Consider the following 19,909-nt stretch of genomic DNA (forward strand, 5'->3'; position numbering starts at 1 on the left):
AACGTGGATAAGCGCCCTGCCAAAGGACATTAGCGCAGGGTGGGATTCGAACCCTCAATCCTTGGTTTAAGTGTAAAGCAACTGAACCACTACACAACGTTTTTTTTACAACTTTTTCGTTTTCTACCAAAGCTGGACGATTCATCCCTGGAGCTTACCAACGATACACCGTTTTAAAATTTTCACCTCAAAAATAAACAGATTCATGCAGCAGAGTCTCGAAAACACATGCAATCTTACTGCACTGTTTAATCTTACAGCATTGTGCAAAATTGCAGAAAATTTGTATTTGTGATTTCCATGTATGGAACCTTATAAATTTCCTGTAATAAAACTTTTCCCCTTCTTAAAAATAGACGGGAAATTTCCCGTATCAATGATTTACATAATGACTCTGCTATTTTTCTGTAAAATCTTCTGTGTTTTAATTCTTACACTCTGAAAAAAGTCTACTCAATATTGGGTTAGCAGGGAGCGTGAACGTTTGTTGAGCAACATGAAACCAAATATTTTGAAGATTTTATCCAATTTTCCGTCGAAATTTACCCATAAAACGAGCATTTTGCATAATATGAGGAAAAATCTTACCTAACAAACGTGCACGATCCCACATTACTACACAATACTGGGCAATTTTTTTACTCAATCTTTTTTAAAGTGTGTAGACTCTAATCTCTCTCCTTCCACACCCTCCTCCTCATGCACACTCACACAGCAAACCGGTGTTAACCGGTGTACATATAGGACCATACCAGTTATTTTACACCGGTGTTAAATTGACAGTGACAGTTAAACACATACAGGTGTTATTACAACACCTTTGGTTGTTACATATACACTCTTTGGTGTTATGTTCAATCTCTCGGGTGTAATTTCAACACCTCGGGATGTGGTCCTCTAGTAACACCAACTGGTGTCAGATTTAACACCACAATTTTTACAGTGCACACCGGCGAACCCGTCTCCAGACCGACCTCAGTTTTCATATTATTTCCAATGGCATAACATCTGTCGATTTTTAAATCGGTTCCGCCGGTGAGACTGCAGCAGTACATATTCTCCGAATGACAGCCTAGACTTGATTTTTTTTCGGGCAACCGCGGCCCAACCTCAGCACGCAAAAGTCGAACGTACTTTCCCTGATTAAAACAAATGGGGGTTTCACAAGACAGTGCTGGTAGTCGACAACAACATAAATCACAGAGTGCATGATAAGCTTAACCCGTTGGTTGCCGACTTCTTTGAGTTTCACAAGATTTAGGCAAGGAGCACAAGGTGGTTGTAGGCAACGGCTTGATCATTGTTCAAGGTGGTGTTCCATTTTAATATGATCCGATCGAATACTGACTGCGAATTGTATGCAGTTCATTTATGTACAGAAGATGTATCTGTATGAGGTAAACATCGCAAGGAAAATAATGCAGGATCCTATACGAGTGCATTGCCGTGGAAACGGTATTATCTGAGGCATCTTATGCCGTATCGATATGTGATTGGCAGTAGCAAGAACACGGGCACAGACACGGACGACAAAGGGGACCCCCATCTCAGATTTTGTAAAGTCGTCTAGTTATTGAAAGTCAAGTCATCGAACATTCCGGCGAACATTAAAACAAAAAATAATGTAACTAACATATATTTTACTATGGTAGGGTAAGGATGAGACCTTGACTAATTCATTCGGCTCATGTACCCGGCATAGGAAAGCTTTGAGAATTAATGTATGATTCTAACTGAAATTGTTTGTATTTATGCATTACTAATACGGACATCATACACCCACATATGATCTTTAGTTTAACTCTGCTGGTGTTTTAATACATGATGTTGATCAGGTACACCTTCATGATAAATCAGGAAGGAACAAAAACCCTTCGATACTCTCGACCACCAAATTTTACTTTAAAAATTTAATAGTATGGAGTTAGAGGAATTAGATTATCATGGTTTGAGAGTTATTTGTCGGATAGAAAAACAATGTGTAATTCACAATAATATTTCTTCTAGCCTTCAATCAATAAAATATTTGTTTAGTATGACTTTATTTAGTTCGTTTTTTCTTAATGATTCATACCAAACAAGAAAAAATATATTTGTAATGTAATAAAAAAAATGTATTATATTCGAATTTTATGAATGCAGAAGAATCCAATAAATCAAATCAAGTAAATTAAAGATGCAGGAGCGTAATCTTGTCCCCCTCTCATCATCAAAGGGAAATGAAAATATACGGATAAATAATTTGTTCTACACTGTAAAAAAAATGTGGTGTTAAAACTGACACCAATTAGTGTTAATAGAGGACCACACCCTGAGGTGTTAAAATAACACCCTAGGCTTGAACATAACACCAAAGAGTGTAAATTTAACAACCATAGGTGTTGTAATTACACCTATAGGTGTAAAACTAACACCACCAATTCAACACCGGTGTGAAATAACTGGTGTGGTCCTCTATGTACACCGGTTAACACCACAGTTTTTGCTGGTTACGGATAAATAAATTGTTCTAATGTATGGAAATTTTCCTTAAAAATGAAGGATAGAATTCGTAAGAAGAAGCATTCCCGTTCAAGTGTGCGTGTGTGTGGGTGTGTTTGTTTGTGTCCACATATATTTATCTTAATATGAAGGATGTCAAATGATGAGGACTCCTCTCGTCACTGTATGTGTGAATCGAAAAAAATCTTTAGGAAGAATACTCAATTGTCTGAATTTGGCGCACTCGACCGAAGTGCGATAAAAAAACAATCTTCCCCTTAACCTCGTGTGAAATAAACACGATACAAATTACTTTCCGTTAAAAAAAGTTGCATTTATAGAGGTATTCAGCTAAATGGCGTGATTAGTGTATATGGGGTTGTTAAACTTTTCGGAGGGTACATTATTCTCTATGTGAAAAGGTTTTTTTTCAGTCTCAAACAAACTTACAGGTGAAACAACAATGTATGTTCATTTTATAAAGCTCTGGTCAAAGCACGGTTGACATGAAATAAATTCTTGAAGCTTAAATGAGTACCGTTTTCGTAAAATTTTATTTATCACCGATGGAAAGAACAGTGTCAACATTGTGATCACAGTGTGTTCACAGTGTGGACTACATGAAAATATTATTCACACTGTTAAAATGATCACAAGTCAACAGTGTGAAGATATTTTCACTCTGTGGACACCTCGACAGTGTGACTGTTCACAGTGTGTTCACATGGTCGACTGTGTGAATTTGTGATTCACATGGTTAAAAATAGTCCTGGTTAAAATGCTCAAATTTAATAGTGTGAAGTTGATTTCACATCGTGTTCGACACTGTGAAGACACCGTAGGACACTGTTCATTCCAGTAGGGGCCGTTCAAACTTCAAAGCGTGTTCACATGGTCGACTATGTGAATAATGTGATTCACACTGTTGAAATGCTCCAATTTAACAGTGTAAAGGTGATTTCACATTGTGTTCCACACTGTGAACACACCGTGGGACACTGTTCATTCCAGTAGGGGCTATTCAAACTTCACAGTGTGTTCACATGGTCGACTACGTGAATATGTGATATGTGAATATGTGTGTTGAAATGCACAAATTTCACAGTGTGAAGGTGATTTCACATTGTGTTCCACACTGTGAACACACTGTGGTGCAGACTGTGGGACACTGCCTTCTTTCCAGTAGGGATTGACTCGATGAAATTGGAGATTCAGTCCCAAATGTCGCCAACTTCTCTTCTCTTTCTATCATATACAGTACACACACCCACAGTTCTTCAATCACGCATGCGCACACACTCCCTAGTTCCCTCCCCTCGATCGTTCTCCCCCCCCCCCCCTCCTCTTCTCACTCTCCCCCTCCCTCTCTCTCTCTCACTGTCGTTCTCCACATCCTCTCTTTTCTCTCCTCACCCACACCCTCCGATTCACTTTCTCATCTATAACCACATTAGGTCTACCCTAAGCCTATTGGGTTACAATAATATTGCAAATACGTTCTCGTCGAATCTACAGTCATTCATATTTATTCATTCCTCATATATCTCCCTCGCCTGTCTAGAAACGCACACTGGCGATATTTACCCAAATGTCATAATGATTATGATAATGGCCGAAGGTTATCGAATTGTGGGGGAATAATCTGTAGGAAGAATATCATCTATAAATACCCCCCTTCCCCGGTAACGGTGTCTGTGGGCAAGGTATATGTTACGTAGCAACCAATGCACAGTGTCCATATAGTAGCGTATATTAATGACCTTGCGATTTATGCTGAAGGGAACGATCGATTAGGGTATGTTAAACTTCAATGCAGGGCAAAAAAGTGGGTTACCTCATATATCATGATTATAGGGCTTATCAATATCAGTTTGATTTTGAATAATATATATATATATGTATATAAAATTAACATACACACATACACTCCATCATCATCGTATCACCGTCATTTATCATGGACTTCATATTTTTTAAAATTTTATTTGCAGATGATTTCAAGTGATGATGATTAAAAGAATTCTGATTTACATAATCTCGATTTAACCTTTAAAAAGATGGCGTTTTTCAAGGATTCTTCATACCACCCTGCCTGTGTGTGAGTGGGGGTGGATGGATGAGGGTGTGTGTGTGTGTGTGTTTGTTAAAGATACTTCTTTAGATTATTCCTTCGATTAAAATTTTATACACAAATAATGCCACCCTTTCACAAATTGAAATTTTGAAAGGGATTGTCTCGTGTGAATATATCTGCTCGTATTTTTTTTTCATTAATGCATTTTCCATAATTTTTCATTGATTATAAAAAAAATAACTGAATATTACCATTATTATGTCAAATAAATGTAGCCTAGAACTTCTATATTAAGTATCTGATCAATAAACGAGTAATAACGCTACAAAAAAAAACATGTTTCAATCATAACGCGATATGATCATGATGATATTGACGTTTCTTGCTAGAAATGTTCACGGATTGGGTTATTGATTATACGTAAGCATTTGTTCATTCACGTCGCTGTTTTAATGATTGATTTTTGTTTTCAGTGGAGGGACAAGATGTTTTCAAGTAGAGGCAATCCAGAAAAAAATCATTTAAAAACATGTTTTGCTAGAAAAAAATAACATATCATAAGTTTTGCTCGCTTGGCGATAAATGCAACTAGCAAATCAACTACAAAGCAATGATAGGTCATAACATCATTCATGATTTTTAACTTTTCAATCGATTGCTTTCTTCCTTTGCAAATCAAATTATAGATTTATCTGCCGTAGTAAACATTGATAACTCAATTGCAAATTTATAATAAACATTTTCAATGGAATAATTCTTGCAATGTCCCTATCGATCTTATGCACTTTCATGTTGATAATGATACTAAAGGATATTTGCCAGATATAGGAATATAAATGTATAAGGGGATATCGAACATCCTTTGGGAACGCCACTGGGTATTCTTGTTTATTGTTCTCATATGGGAAATCAACACATGCCGATTGATATAAGGTGATGAATAAGTTGTCATCGACATTCTAAATTGAATATACCAATATTTCGATATCGAAAGGTTTTGTAGAGATTGTAATGTTACTTGCAGTTTTACGAATCACTTAGATGCCCATTAAACGTTGCCGTTGTTTTTTCCACTGTTTTGTTGTGTTTCGTTTAGAAAAATGGCAGGTATAAAATATATATCACAGACACAAAACAATAATCACAATGGGTGCACAATAGGTTAATTGGTAAGGATAATAGAGCAAGTAAAACATACGGCTGGTAATCCATAATCAGTTATCACTGCTGGTTTTTCTTGGAGCCAGGAGAGTAGGATAAAAGCATTTATGACCTTACATTAAGGCATTAAAGCAGTTGACCATCGATAAGAACATATGGAGTTTCCTACACCTACTCCCACCGCGTCCCAACCCAGGTAAAAAAATCAGTGATTTGTTTTCAAATGGCATGAACATATTTCATTAAGCTAATCTTTAATGGATAAATTGAAAATGTCGGCAATCCCAATTTTATAAACTCATAATGAATATGATTTGACCACTGTCATTTGCGTTGGTGTTGTTAAATTCATAGAAAGCGATAAAAGAATCCAACTCTAGTTTTTTGGCCACCATATTTGGGAGGCTTCCAATGACAGACAGAATTAAAGGTCAAGTCCACCTCAAAAAAATGTTGATTTGAATCAATATAGAAAAATCAGACAAGCACAATGCTGAAAATTTCATCAAAATCGGATGTAAAATAAGAAAGTTATGTCATTTTAAAGTTTCGCTTATTTTCAACAAAATAGTTATATGAACGAGCCAGTTACATCCAAATGAGAGAGTCGATGATGTCACTCACTCACTATTTCTTTTGTTTTTTATTGTTTGAATTATACAATATTTCAATTTTTACGAATTTGACGATTAGGACCTCCTTGCCTGAAGCACAAAATGTTAAAATAATGGAATTCCATGTGTTCAGTGAGGAATGAAACTTCATTTTACATGACAATGACGAGAAAATAAAAATATTTCATATTTCATATAATAAATTACAAAAGAAATAGTGAGTGAGTGATGTCATCAACTCTCTCATTTGGATGTAACTGGCTCGTTCATATAACTATTTTGTTGAAAATGAGCGAAACTTTAAAATGCCATAACTTTCTTATTTTACATCCGATTTTGATGAAATTTTCAGTGTTATGCTTGTTGATTTTTTCTCTTTTTATTCAAATCAAGTTTTTGTTGGGGTGGACTTGTCCTTTAAGCGAATTAAGAGTGAACGCACTTTCAAATCGGTTAAGCAATGGACAATGAAATCCATTGCATGTCCTTGCATACACTTTTATCCTTATTCATACTTGAACCTCCCAAGTTTGAATTTTCCATAAAATAGCACCCAAACTTTCTGGTTCCATTGTTTAAGAAATGGTAGACATGCATGGTTTGTAATTATGGATAGCTAAATGTAATGGTATCGTTTGTTACTGGGTTTAAATGTAGAGGACTCTGTGTTAGTGGCCACCTCTCTATAGCACCGATCAGCCTACACTGTTAAAAAATGATTTTAGAGAAAAAAAAGATTTTGCAGGAAACAATAACAGAATCATTCTGTAAATTCACAAAGCAGGAATTTTTATACAATTTAACAGAACAGGTCTGTTTAAAAAGGAGAAAATTGTGTTTTATTTAAGGAAATTTGTAAGGTTCCATACACCAAATACCAATTTCCTGCAATTTTGCATGACTTAATGTAAGATTACGCAATCTGGTTAAAGATTACAGGTGTTCTCTCGACTCTTCCGCAGGAACTTCTTTCATTTTAAGGATTAATTTTCTAATAGTGTAAAGTGACCTACTACCGTCGATTCCCATTATAAAGATTATAAGGACATGCCTATAACGGTCACCTGACTTTAAAGGTCACATTTTTGGTTTTCCTTGAGCGTTCACTGGAGACAGGTTTCTCTGTAGTTTCAATTTCATTATACTCTTTTTTATGAATGTCTCCAAAATGTACACTGTAAAAACTGAGGTGTTAAAACTGACACCAATTGGTGTTAAAAGAGGACCACACCCTAAAGATTGAACATAACACCAAGGGTGTAAATGTAACAACAAAAGGTGTTGTAATAACACCTATAGGTGTAAAACTAACACCACCAATTTAACACCGGTGTAAAATAAATGGTGTGGTCCTCTATGTACACCGGTTATCACCACAGTTTTTGCTGTGAAGGCTCCACACTTTTTTTCTTGGTGGCCCTAAAACAAGAGAAACAAACAGAATTTATCAAAACTTTGGTAGCCCATGCAACCGGGCCACCAAGTGTTGACTTTTACAGAATTTTTGTGGCCAGACTCTCATTTTTGGCTGCCCCAGGCCACCGGGTCGCTGCTAGTGTCGAACGATTGCCTGCCGTATACCATTGTCCTACCAACAAATACTTAAAAGACCATTAAATTTGATATAATAACTCATCACCTGAAATAAATGTAAGGGCCTTTAGTTTTACTTTCATGACGAAAGCATAATTCTTGCTTATGAATGTCCACACAAACGATCGCCTGCACATCTGTTTACCAAAACATAGCGATTCGTTTTAACCCCAAAATAGATTGAACGGGCCTTCAGTTACAAAATATGAAAGACATGCATCCATAGAAAACATTATACCAACAAATTACTATCAGAAAGACAAATAAATTTGTTACACCTAATGACCTCCAAGTAAATGAATTGGCCTTACGTTACAAAATTTAACTTGAATGGAAAACTTACCATAGATCTTGCCCAGGAGTCTGATAGGTTATTATCCAGATTCTAGAAATCGACTGTGGCGGATCGCCCATGCAGTGTGTCGTCGGTTATGGTACAAGAGAGGGAGGGGGCTTCGTGTAGCGAAGGAAAACATATATATACCGATGGTTCGAAAAATAGAAAGTAGCACTTCTCCCACCGACATCGAAAACGGGTAGAATCGGCAGGCACAAAATCACTGCAGATCCGTCAGTTCAGCCAGCTTTGCAATCGATTATATTTTCCCAGGATCCGAAAATAGACCTTATACCTTCCTACTTGATCTATGAAGGGGCAACGCCAACAGCTATATGCCCAGGCACTGCGCTGGGATATGTTTCTTTTTATAGCCGGTGCTCGACAGCTCGGACAACTTTAACGGGGACTGCCGTGGCGGATTCCACCACCACACTCCTTGCGCATTTTCCTATAAAGCATGGGCTGAAAATAGCTGGAGATGAACTTGTGGAGAGAGACTGAGAGAGGAAGGGCGTGTGAAGACAGAGAAGGGGAAGCGTGCTTATATAAAGCAATGGAATATGAGAAGAGAATAGGCGCAATGAATGACTGTGAGAGAGAGAGGGGGAGAGAGAGCTTGCCAAAATATGGCTTACATAAAAAAGATAATAATATTTTATCACTGGTTTGTATAAAGCAAGGTCTATTGATCTTCGATAAGAAAGGGTAATTGCATGTATGGAAATTCTTCAGCGCGTGTATAATACCGTGCAGCTATTTATAGCTCTGTCAAACAATAGCGAACGAACGCGAGCCATGTGTAAAAGACGGGTATTAAAATGCCAGAACTGAATAATAAATGGCTGAAGGGATAATTTCCTACCTTCTCATTTTAACGGGTCCTCTAGCGGATTGCACTATTAATAAGAGTGTGTGGGTGTGTGTGTGTGTGTGCATGGGTAGATTTCTTTTGTGTGTGTTATTCAAAACAAGTGTGTGTGTGTGGTGTACTTTCATGTGGGTGATTAGTGTAAAGTGTTCTTATAATATGAGATGTTTTAGTTGGTAAAATAAACGTTAATGTAGATAATTATACAAAATCATGCTTAACCATTGTTAACCTTCAATACCAAAATGATTAAACTCATAAATTTGTCAAAAAGGGAAACAATCATGCACATTTTGAGATTTACTTTTATTGATGAGTATAAAGTGATCTCGGTAAGTTCATACAAGAAAAGAAGAAATAAAGAAACAGATGTGTTGAAATCAGGACTATTGGAAATGGCTTTATTTGGGCTTAGATTTGAAGTGTGGGCTCATTGTTCTGTGGATTGAATATATTAAATGTGAGTTCATTGTTCTGGGGTGTATTTTTTTTTCAATTCAATATTAAGAGTGAGTGCGCAGTAGTGTGCAGTAAAACCAATAGATGTGCGCGAATCAAATTTAAAGTACGAGTTCTTGGATTCCAAACTCAAATACGGTATCCCCTCAAATTGCGTTGGCGTACACATTCGGTTGTCGGAAAGTGGTGTGAAAATATGGCACAAATTTGTTATGATTCGACCTATCATCTTCCCCTCGTGGGCGCCAGAGATTTCTTGTCCCATTCATCATCACCACATTCTGTTAGCACCCAAGAGCTCCTGTTACCATAGCAACCCTTCCGATACTTGAAAGCATCCGGGGAAAAGGATGCATGGATTTTATGGGTGAAGGGGGAAGGAACGCCACCAAGTTGGTACTTTCTTCCGATATTATTAGACTTGCCTACTATCTACGGAAACCTTGAATTTGAAATAAATCTTCGGTTAAACATAAAAGTATGTCATCTTTTTGGAATCACCTGTGAAGTTTCCGTGACCATTTGCTTCATGGTTGCATACGTGCAGCTGACTATACAGTTACCTTATTAACGTAGCCTTACACATAATTCATGGAATATACATGAATATCTTAAATATGTTTCTTTTAAAAAGTAATTAATCATAAAATGCAAAGTTTGTTTTTTTTACACAAAATCAGATAAAAGGCTGACATGAATGTTTGAACGAAATTGGACAAACTATGAAAAGTCATATTTTTGTTTAAGTTCTACCAAATTGCTATCACTAAGTCTATTGGAAATTAAAATGAAACAAAATCTTTACCAGACTATTACTCAAAATGATATACTTATTTTAAGGACCACTCTGGTATGTATGGTAAATTTCCTTATCATCTTGGGGGAATTTGCCTCCACAAACTCCTTAATATTATCAAGAACAAGACAATTGACTCACAGTCCCAAAATATGAAATATTGCAAATTTGACATTTACGTCTCAATGACCTCAACTTTCTTATTCTTTGTCTAATTTCTTTCAAACTTTAAATATTTTACAGTTCCTAGCTGTCTTTTCTCTTTCATTCACTTCTCTATTGTAAACCAAGAGGATTGCGTATTAACAATGCCAACGAATACTGGTAGCTAGTGGCGCCCTATCGCTTTCCACTTTATCTATTGATTTGTTTGTTTGATTTTATTTTTCCTTTACCAGTTTCTTCGATATGGATTTGGATACTGTCACACCAACGAAGCAGACTCCAAGCTGACAAAAAGTTTGCAACTGATAATAATCATGGTAATGCAAATATCTTTTGTCGCTTTTTAGTCGGTATCGTAAAGTAGCATTTGGTCGAGTCGTATCTCGATATACCATTTCAACAATGTCATTTTACAAATAGTATGTTTAAAATACCATCAAGTTTTTCGCACCGTTATACGTATTACTCAACATCTTACAGATACTTTTCCAAGATAGTTTTATTATTCGTTTTTAAAGGTTTTCATGGTCGACTTTCTCCGTTACAGACCTTGATAAAATGCTGGTCCCAAAATGGGATATCGGTTTAAAGGGATAAGTCGTAAAAACAACTTTTATAAAAGTCATTTAAAAAAATCCTTAAAATGAGGCTGCAGTATACATTCACAAACAAATGAAGATGTTCAACATTTCTTTGGGACAAGAAATGATTTTTAGAATGATGGAAAAATTAACAAACTTCCTTGCAACATTTCACGAAACTTTTGCAACCTTACAAATTCCAATCTCAAATTCGCTACCTTTGCAATCATTCGCCTCCCAGTCAGATTCCCCTTTTATACTCCAAAGTACATTCACCGTGTTCATGAGCAAACAGGCTGTTTCTGAAAAAATGAATATATGTTTTAATGTTCTCCATGTATTATGATCTAGTCATAATTTGTCTGGAATGTTTTTCTTTGAATTCAACTATTTAACAAATTTTTCTTTAGATTGCTCCAAGAAATCGATGTACCTGCAAGTCTCGTTTCTTAAATAGTACAGGACTTAACCCTTGTGGACATTAGTGTAATGTTGACCACTGGTATACATTTTTAACCACTTTTTAAAGACTCTTTTTATTGAATTTTTTATTCCCCTTTTCATTTTCAGTTTACTCTGATAACAACGTAAACAGAAGTCACAATAGTTGCCTTGAGATAAAATTACAATATGGCAAATGTATTTAGAATAATGCAAGCAAAAAGCAAAAGGTTCTATATGGCAGAGTCAGTTTTATACAATATTTTCCATAGCAACAATGCTCCTAGGTCACTCTATCGCGGAAAGCTGTCAGATCTGATAACTTGTCCGACAACGGTGTTGGTGATGATTATGCATCCCTGGTTCTTGATGTAAAAAGAAAAATTATAATATTTAAGATTGCATCAAATTATATCCTGAATAATGTTGTAGTGTGTGTGTGTGTGTGAGTGCATGTTACATGATCATAAAAAAATATTACATATAATCATTATAAATAAAAGGATAAGCCAACTGGATGTAGTGTGGAGAGAGAGAAAGTTTGCAAGGATCTGTAATGTTTTCATTAAAAAATATAACCCGATGATACTAATTTATTGCGCATCTTGGTAACGAAAATGATTAGAATAAATATATATGTACAGCGCAATGACTTATCATGATAAAAAGTTTCATCGGAGCTTGCGTGTTAAATCCTAAGTTCTTTAAATCTAAAAAAAGAAATTCTGCTAATCGCTTCTTCCTTCGTTGTTGTTATCATCATTTGTCATTATCAATATTTATTTTTACTATCACCATTGCTATTTCCTCATTATTGTAAATTCGGCTATCATCGTTCATCATTGTGACGATTGTTATTTTTTGTTTGTTTTTGTTATCATTAGTATTGCTATCATTATCACAGCATTGTCCTTGTTATCATAATTATCGTAACCATAAATATCATTATGATTAATATAGAATGTTTCTGTTTGATATTCATACGCTTATTATCATTTTCATTATTATGTATAACATCATCATAAATATCGCTATTTTGAAGAATAAATACCAAAAACCTTAGACCTTTACATATATTTCCGATTTAGGAATAATTTAGAAATAAATTATCTTGCCATGGAGAATACACAGCGACGCTATTTTTTTCTCACAAAGTAAACGTCTCAGATATCGGAGAGTATTTAAAAGCAGTATTCTTCAGCAATTTGACTTCGCCTGCAAACCTACAGCCAAGACGGGAAAGATTTTCTTTATATCAATATTTGAGTATGATGAATAAATAATAAATGTTACTGCTGTCGTCAATCTTAAACATTACCTCGGGATAAATAAAAGTGGAATTATTTTTAGACAGAGGTATGTTTATCCTAAATGTTTTCAGTGGTTCATCTCCTGTCTTTGTTTTTTTTTCTTTATTTCTTTCTTTCTATTTTATCACAGACACAGGCAGCTAAGCTACATGGTTCTGTTTTCATTCATATATTGTTAAATCATTATTGTATATATTGTAATTATCGAATTGATTATAAATAAATCGTAATAACGGATATGATTATAAATAAATCGTAATAACGGATAATTATTCGGGACGTATTCTGTATCTAATAAACTAGGAGTATATGAAACCCTATCCTATATACAGAATGGGGTTTCTGCACAATTTTCCGACCAGTCCCCAAATCAAAATTGAAAATTAATTTTAAAAAATCTCTTCGAAAAGGGAAAATCTGACATGCGTGAAGGGGAAAGGTTATCGCTCTACTAAAAGGGAAACTTTTTCAGTAATATTTGAGAAAATTTACGGGCAAATTCGAGAAGGTACGTGCAAGCTTTATATCTGCCCTGTAGGCCTACATATGCCTATATACAGTCACTTTTATTATAATTATAATTATAGAAGGATGTCCAACGACCTTCATAGATATGAAGCAATTATCATGCTCATTTCATTTTGTTTACGGTAACTTGAGATCTGTTAAGAGTTACTTCCATTTACAAAATAAAATAGAGTTTATTTGAAAATTATCGTCCGACGTTATTAATGACTTCCTTTGCACAGTGCTTTAAATTAAAAAGTTTTATTCTCAAACAATAACAATTCCTAGAAATCTTGATATTTTCATTAGTTTCTTTTTATACTTACAGCTTTGCATATAAAGATCTAATTTTATATAACATAGATTTGCAGAATTCTTCTCACGTTCTGGTATTCACTTAGTTATTCAAGGCCTTTCGCATGATGAACTAATTTATGCCAATTTCTTTAACATTCCTCAACATTATAGCTTCTTCATATGCGTACCACAAGGTTCAATCCTTGGCCCATTTATATTTTCAATTTACGGTAACAAACTACCTGAATGTATTCCTGAAGGTAATATGATAGCTATATATGCTGACAGTACGCGCATATACCGTCAGTGCAAATGATGCAACGGCATTGGAAGAACAGGATGCTTTGGACAGAGTCATGGCATGAAATAATAAATTCGTCTCCTTATTGAACACAAAATTTTGGTATAACATTGGTGCGAGGTATAGGGCATGAAACAAGAAGAGAATGGGAGGCATAAGATTACTTGTCAGAAAAAGCTGGTTGACGTGTAGTAAATGACGTGTGGAAGTAAAATTGAAATGTTTCATGACTTACCAGTGTGGGGATTCCTAAGGCAATTGTTCCACAGCACATGGTCTTGATAAAACAAAAAAAATATTTGGAAAGTTCAGTGCGAAGCAAAGGGGGTGCTGTTTCGTGTTTTATAATAACGTATTTATCAACTTTATTTACCACCCTTTTTCGGATTGTTGTATGTAAAGAAAAAAGGCCTATCCTACATGTACGTCTACAGTTGACTTTTTTTCGGCTACTTTCTTTACATTTATGGAATCCTGTATCAGCCGTTGATATGCAGCAGGAGTAGATCTGGGGTTTTTTAATATATACTTTTACTTCTTCAATTTTCATAATTCTTTCATTATTTCAAATATATCTACATATTCACTATTTCATTTTCTTTTCTGTTTATTCATTATTTTTCCCTATTTCTCCCCGTTTTGACTGATCTCATTCACAATCTTTATTTGTACGTGCTACACTGTAAAAACTGTGGTGTTAAAACTGACACCAATTGGTGTTAATAGAGGACCACACCCTGAGGTGTTAAAATAACACCCTAGAGATTGAACATAACATCAAAGAGTGTAAATGTAACAACCATATGTGTTGTAATAACACCTATAGGTGTAAAACTAACACCACCAGTTAAACACCGATGTAAAATAACTGGTGTGGTCTTCTATGTACACCGGTTAACACCACAGTTTTTGCTGTGTATCTGTCTTTGTTTTACAATTTTACATTCAGCATTAGTCTCTATATTTATTTCGTTTTATCGTAATAGGGGGTCTCTTCTCAGCCACCTTATTCATTGACACCACTGAAGATAAACCTTATCAAAACCCCAGCCAAGATCAGTGATAAAGGGCAGTTATAGCGATACAAAAGTCAATATTTTCTATCATTTAATATGCCATATTGTCCACTTATGATAGAGCAAATCTATTTTTAGACTGGTATGATTTCTATAAGTATCTGCTAAATCGAGAAACACGTGTACTTTGAACCGCCATATAGATTTTATTGCTATATTTGCTCGGGGCTTGGGAATTATGCATGCAGTGTGCTGGTATGTAGTGCTTCTCACGCATAGAGTCGTCTCGTTGTCTAAAGGTGAATGAATAGTTCCCTCTGGCGTCCAGGGGGTGGTGCTATGCCGGGGAGAGGGCAAAGGAGGGGTCGCCCCCCCCCCATGGAAAAATAGTAAATAATATTAATAATAATAGCTGGATTTATAAAGCGCTTTTTTTACAAAGCGCTGCTATTACCTCGGCTTTTGCTCGAGCTGCCACTACTGGCGCTCAGTGCATGCAAGGAATTACTCCCGTCGTGTACCCATTCACCTCACCTGGGTCAAGTGCAGCACGGTGCGGAAAAATTCTTGCTGAAGGAAAACACGCCATGGCTAGGATTCGAACCCACAACCCTCTGTGTCAAAGGCGAGAGACAGAACCACTAGACCACGACGCACCCACAAAACATGGAGAAATAAGAAAACGAGGTTCAGGGAACGTGATTGAGGAGTAAAATAATGATAATAATATCGTCATATTTACCCATGGCTGCCGCTTCAGTTCCGAAAACTGTGCTCTTAGCGGGCACTGCTTAACATGATATTATTATCACGAATTTAGACACTACCGGGTGCCTATTTACTGCACCTGGGTGGAGATCGAGTAGCAAAATGTAGATAAACGTCTTGCCAACGGATCCGATATGTAAAACGACAGGACAACTTTTTTTTTAACTCACGTTGGCTGTGAATTAATTTGTAAGTGAACTTGCCTCTTCCCCCCCCCCTATCTGAGTGACTTGTCTTCTCTCATTAAAAGGGTTCAAATTGTGCCAAATGAAATTGACACATTTTTATGACTATAATTATGTTGAACAAGGGCCTGTGATCTTTACATTAATTCATTTTTGCTTTCACGCAATTTTCCATTTTAAGGGCATACGAACCATACAACAGCCGAATTGCCCACCCTCAAGTCCCGAACTCCCCATATCTGGCCAGGTTCGTTACCCATGATGCAACATTCTCAGCAGCGTCGTCCAATAATATAGGCCCGCTTGAATAATAACACACTAATTCACTATTAAAATACATTCATATCGCAATAATGATAGTTATCGCAAAAATGATAATCATGGAACTTTCTACTAAGAAAATATCAGTTTCTCTAAACATATGAAATTATTGACTCATTTATTTTCTATACAACTGGTAATTAACTCAATGGTTTACTTTTAGACGAGTCATTATAACACTATATAGTGTTAGTCAGTTCCCCCCCCCCCCCTTTGAAATAAAAGGCAGGATCTCGCTAGAATAGATACTACGCATGTAAATTGGCAAAATTCCAGTTTATTGACTGTGAGCTTAGGAATATCGGTTCATACAATCTCAATATCAAAATGCATACAAAGTCTGTAATGAAATGACCAAAGTTTATTCTCATAGGCACACTACAGGAAGTTTCACAACTGCAACGGAGACGGATTCAAGAACAGTGTAAATATATTGAAAATGCCGCTCAAATGACAAAGAATAGCCGGGAGGTCTTTGTCGAAAGTAATTGGTAAACCGGAGCAGCAGTTTCGTTGTAAGTTTCGGAGCTGACGAAACAATACAAATAATGTAGATTTTTCCAGAGTCCGGGACGAAACTGCTGTGTTCAAGTCTCGACAAAGACCGCTTGGTCGTCGAAGCGAAAACTCCTTATTAAAGGGGAACTAAGATTTCGCATAGTGTGATTCTCCGTAGACGTATAGGCCTATATAATTATGATAATAATAACAACAATATGGACCATTTACATAGCGCAGCTATTTTAGAAATATATTCTACTGCGCTTTACATTTTGGTATCATGATATTATTACCACAGCTGTAGCCGAGCCACCATAGAGGTGCTCAAGCATTCGAGGAATTTCTTTATACCAGGTACCCATTCACCTCACCTCATGGGTTGAGTGCAGCATAAAATGTGGGTATATTTCTTGCTGAAGGATAACACGCCATGACTGGGAATCAAACCTACGTCCCTCAGATTGAAAGACGAGAGTCGTAGCCTCTGGGCACGACTCCCCTGTATATAGCCTGATATTATTTTATGCAAAGGTGAGCAATACTTGCCAACATTATTTCCCCTCTAATGAAGCAATAATTATTGTCCATGAATAGCATCCTCAAGCATATCATTATCCTCGATGATATATCCTCTTCAATTTCGATTGCTAACATTGGGAATCCCTTGTAATTCAGAATGAATTTTAAAAAAGATCAATGTATGTGCAATGGTAGATTTTTTGCTTTTATCCCCGATTATTAAAAAAATATCACCTAGTTCGTCCATTTAACGCTGCTATCAGGCTCTACTATGGTGCAAAACGTATTTATTGAAACCATCCTATTTTCTGAGTCAAAAGTATGAAGTTATTTGTTTTTTCGCGAAATTCTTTAAAGTTTTATGCATAAAAAAGGTGATAGCAATATTCAAGATCACTACCTACTAACCAGTGATCTAGGGGTCCTTCTTTTAAGGGGCACACATTTTAGTGGTCCGTTGTGTTTCTGTTTTATCTTTCATTATAGTGTCTCAAACAATAGAGGGCGTGAGCCAATCTTCATGAGCAGTATTGAAATCCGTCAGGTGTTTTAAGTTCAGTGTTGACCTTTTGGTGTTGGTGTTAGGCCAAGTTTTACACGAGTACAACCCCAAACATAAAACGAAGATAGTCATGCAGAGCGGCTCTAGGATCTCTGTGCTGAGCTGTCAATATAGCGTTAGTCCAAATTGAGCGCTCAGGACCCAACCTCTCTCTTTCTTTCTTTCTTTCTTCCTTTCTTTCTTTCTTTCTTTCTTTCTTTCTTTTTCTTCTTTCCTCTTTGTCCTTCCATTTCATCTGCCATCACCCTTATTTTTCCCCCTTTCTTTCTCTTTCATCCACACAGGTGCACCAGTCTTTCTTCTCAGTTACATTTCTTTTCGCTTTCATCCATCATTTCCGTACTCCATCCTCACAATAGCATTTTTAGGATATTTTTCTCGTTCTTGCATTTATACTTATACCTACAAACCTGTCTTTTAATTTATTCTTTGAGGAATCCACACTCGACATGCCCTGCCTTTTAGTGGATCCCTCCCTTTCATCAACATTAATTTAAATAGTAGAGATGAATAAAAGAAATTATATGCAAAATTCTTTATCATGAAAAGTCTACAGTTATTATTATGATTATCTAGTTCATTGTAAATATCATTATTAATATACTGATATTGTTTCGTGTCTATTGTAAGTATTTATTTATCTATGTCATATTGTCATACTGTATATACGTGCATATTCATTTACATGTATATCTTTGTAATGATTTATTTTGCTGTTAAACTGACTTGAGTTGAAATGAAAACAAACCAAACTGAAACTCACTATTATGATGAGGTGTGGTTTCATAAAGGACTTATAACTGTTGTGACTTTGCCCAAATGGCAACTACCATGGTAACATGACTCAAAAGTCAATCGTGATCAAGGTTTCCATGATAGTTACCATAATGGTGAAGCTAGAAAAATGGCAAGTCCTTTATGAAACGGAATCCTAGACTATTTTATGTAAATTTACAATATCAAGCACTGTAGTGTTTAGAACAAGAGATGGCGTGACATAGGTACTCTACTCTCGACCGATCAAATCCAATCCAATTAAATCCGAAGAAATTTAAGTACAGTAATATCGGACATTTAAAGGACAAGTCCACCCCAACAAAAACTTGATTTGAATATAAAGAGAAAAATTCAACAAGCATAATACTGAAAATTTCATCAAAATCGGATGTAAAATAAGAAAGTTATGACATTTTAAAGTTTCGCTGAACATTTCACAAAACAGTTACATGAACGAGCCAGTTACATCCAAATGAGAGAGTTCATGATGTCACTCACTCACTATTTCTTTTGTTTTTTAGTGTTTGAAATATGAAATATTTTAATTTTCTCATCATTGTCATGTGAAATTAAGTTTCATTCCTCCCTGAACACGTGGAATTCCATTATTTCAACATTTTGTGCTTCAGGCAAGGGGGTCCTAATCATCAAATTCGTAAAAATTGAAATATTGTATAATTCAAACAATAAAAACAAAAGAAACAGTGAGAGAGTGACATCATTGACTTTCTCATTTGGATGTAACTGGCTCGTTCATGTAACTATTTTTGTTAAAAATAAGCGAAACTTTGAAATGCCATAACTTTCTTATTTTATATCCGATTTTGATGAAATCTTCAGCATTGTGCTTGTCTGTTTTTTCTCTATTGATTCAAATCAACATTTTTCTGAGGTGAACTTGACCTTTAAAATGAGTTACAAACCAAATAATTATTGGAAAAGAATAAGTTCTCCCGTCAAATTTATTTTTACAGGTTTCGAGCACGTAGTTTTGACTAGTAGCATTGGTATATTTGCCATATTATTTTTTAGATAACGCTCCAAATAATACTTAAAATGATCGTGTTTAAGGAACAAACCTCGTTAATTTACTAAAAGAAAAATTACTAAACAACCTGACTCACGACACAGAAGGATCATGGAATCATGTCAAAGAACATATTTTTTTAAGAATGATAATTTAAAAAATATATTTCAACAAAAATAAACTACTGTTTGAAATGCAAAAAAGAATGCGTGATATTAATGCTCGTACACCATGGATTGCAAGAT

General features: G+C 35.6%; 1 protein-coding gene across 1 annotated transcript in view; it reads right to left on the reverse strand.

Annotated features, from left to right (window-relative positions):
• Window positions 1–8,847, reverse strand: part of LOC121427482 (guanine nucleotide-binding protein G(s) subunit alpha-like) — a 47,917-nt gene extending 39,070 nt beyond the window's left edge. Inside the window, exon 1 of the mRNA XM_041623900.1 lies at window positions 8,267–8,847. The gene's annotated coding sequence lies outside the window, so the exon portion shown is untranslated. The remainder of the gene's footprint in view (window positions 1–8,266) is intronic.
• Window positions 8,848–19,909: the final 11,062 nt, after the last annotated feature.

The sequence above is a fragment of the Lytechinus variegatus genome, chromosome 14 (genome assembly GCF_018143015.1).
Source record: "Lytechinus variegatus isolate NC3 chromosome 14, Lvar_3.0, whole genome shotgun sequence".
Lineage (NCBI taxonomy): Eukaryota > Metazoa > Echinodermata > Echinoidea > Temnopleuroida > Toxopneustidae > Lytechinus > Lytechinus variegatus.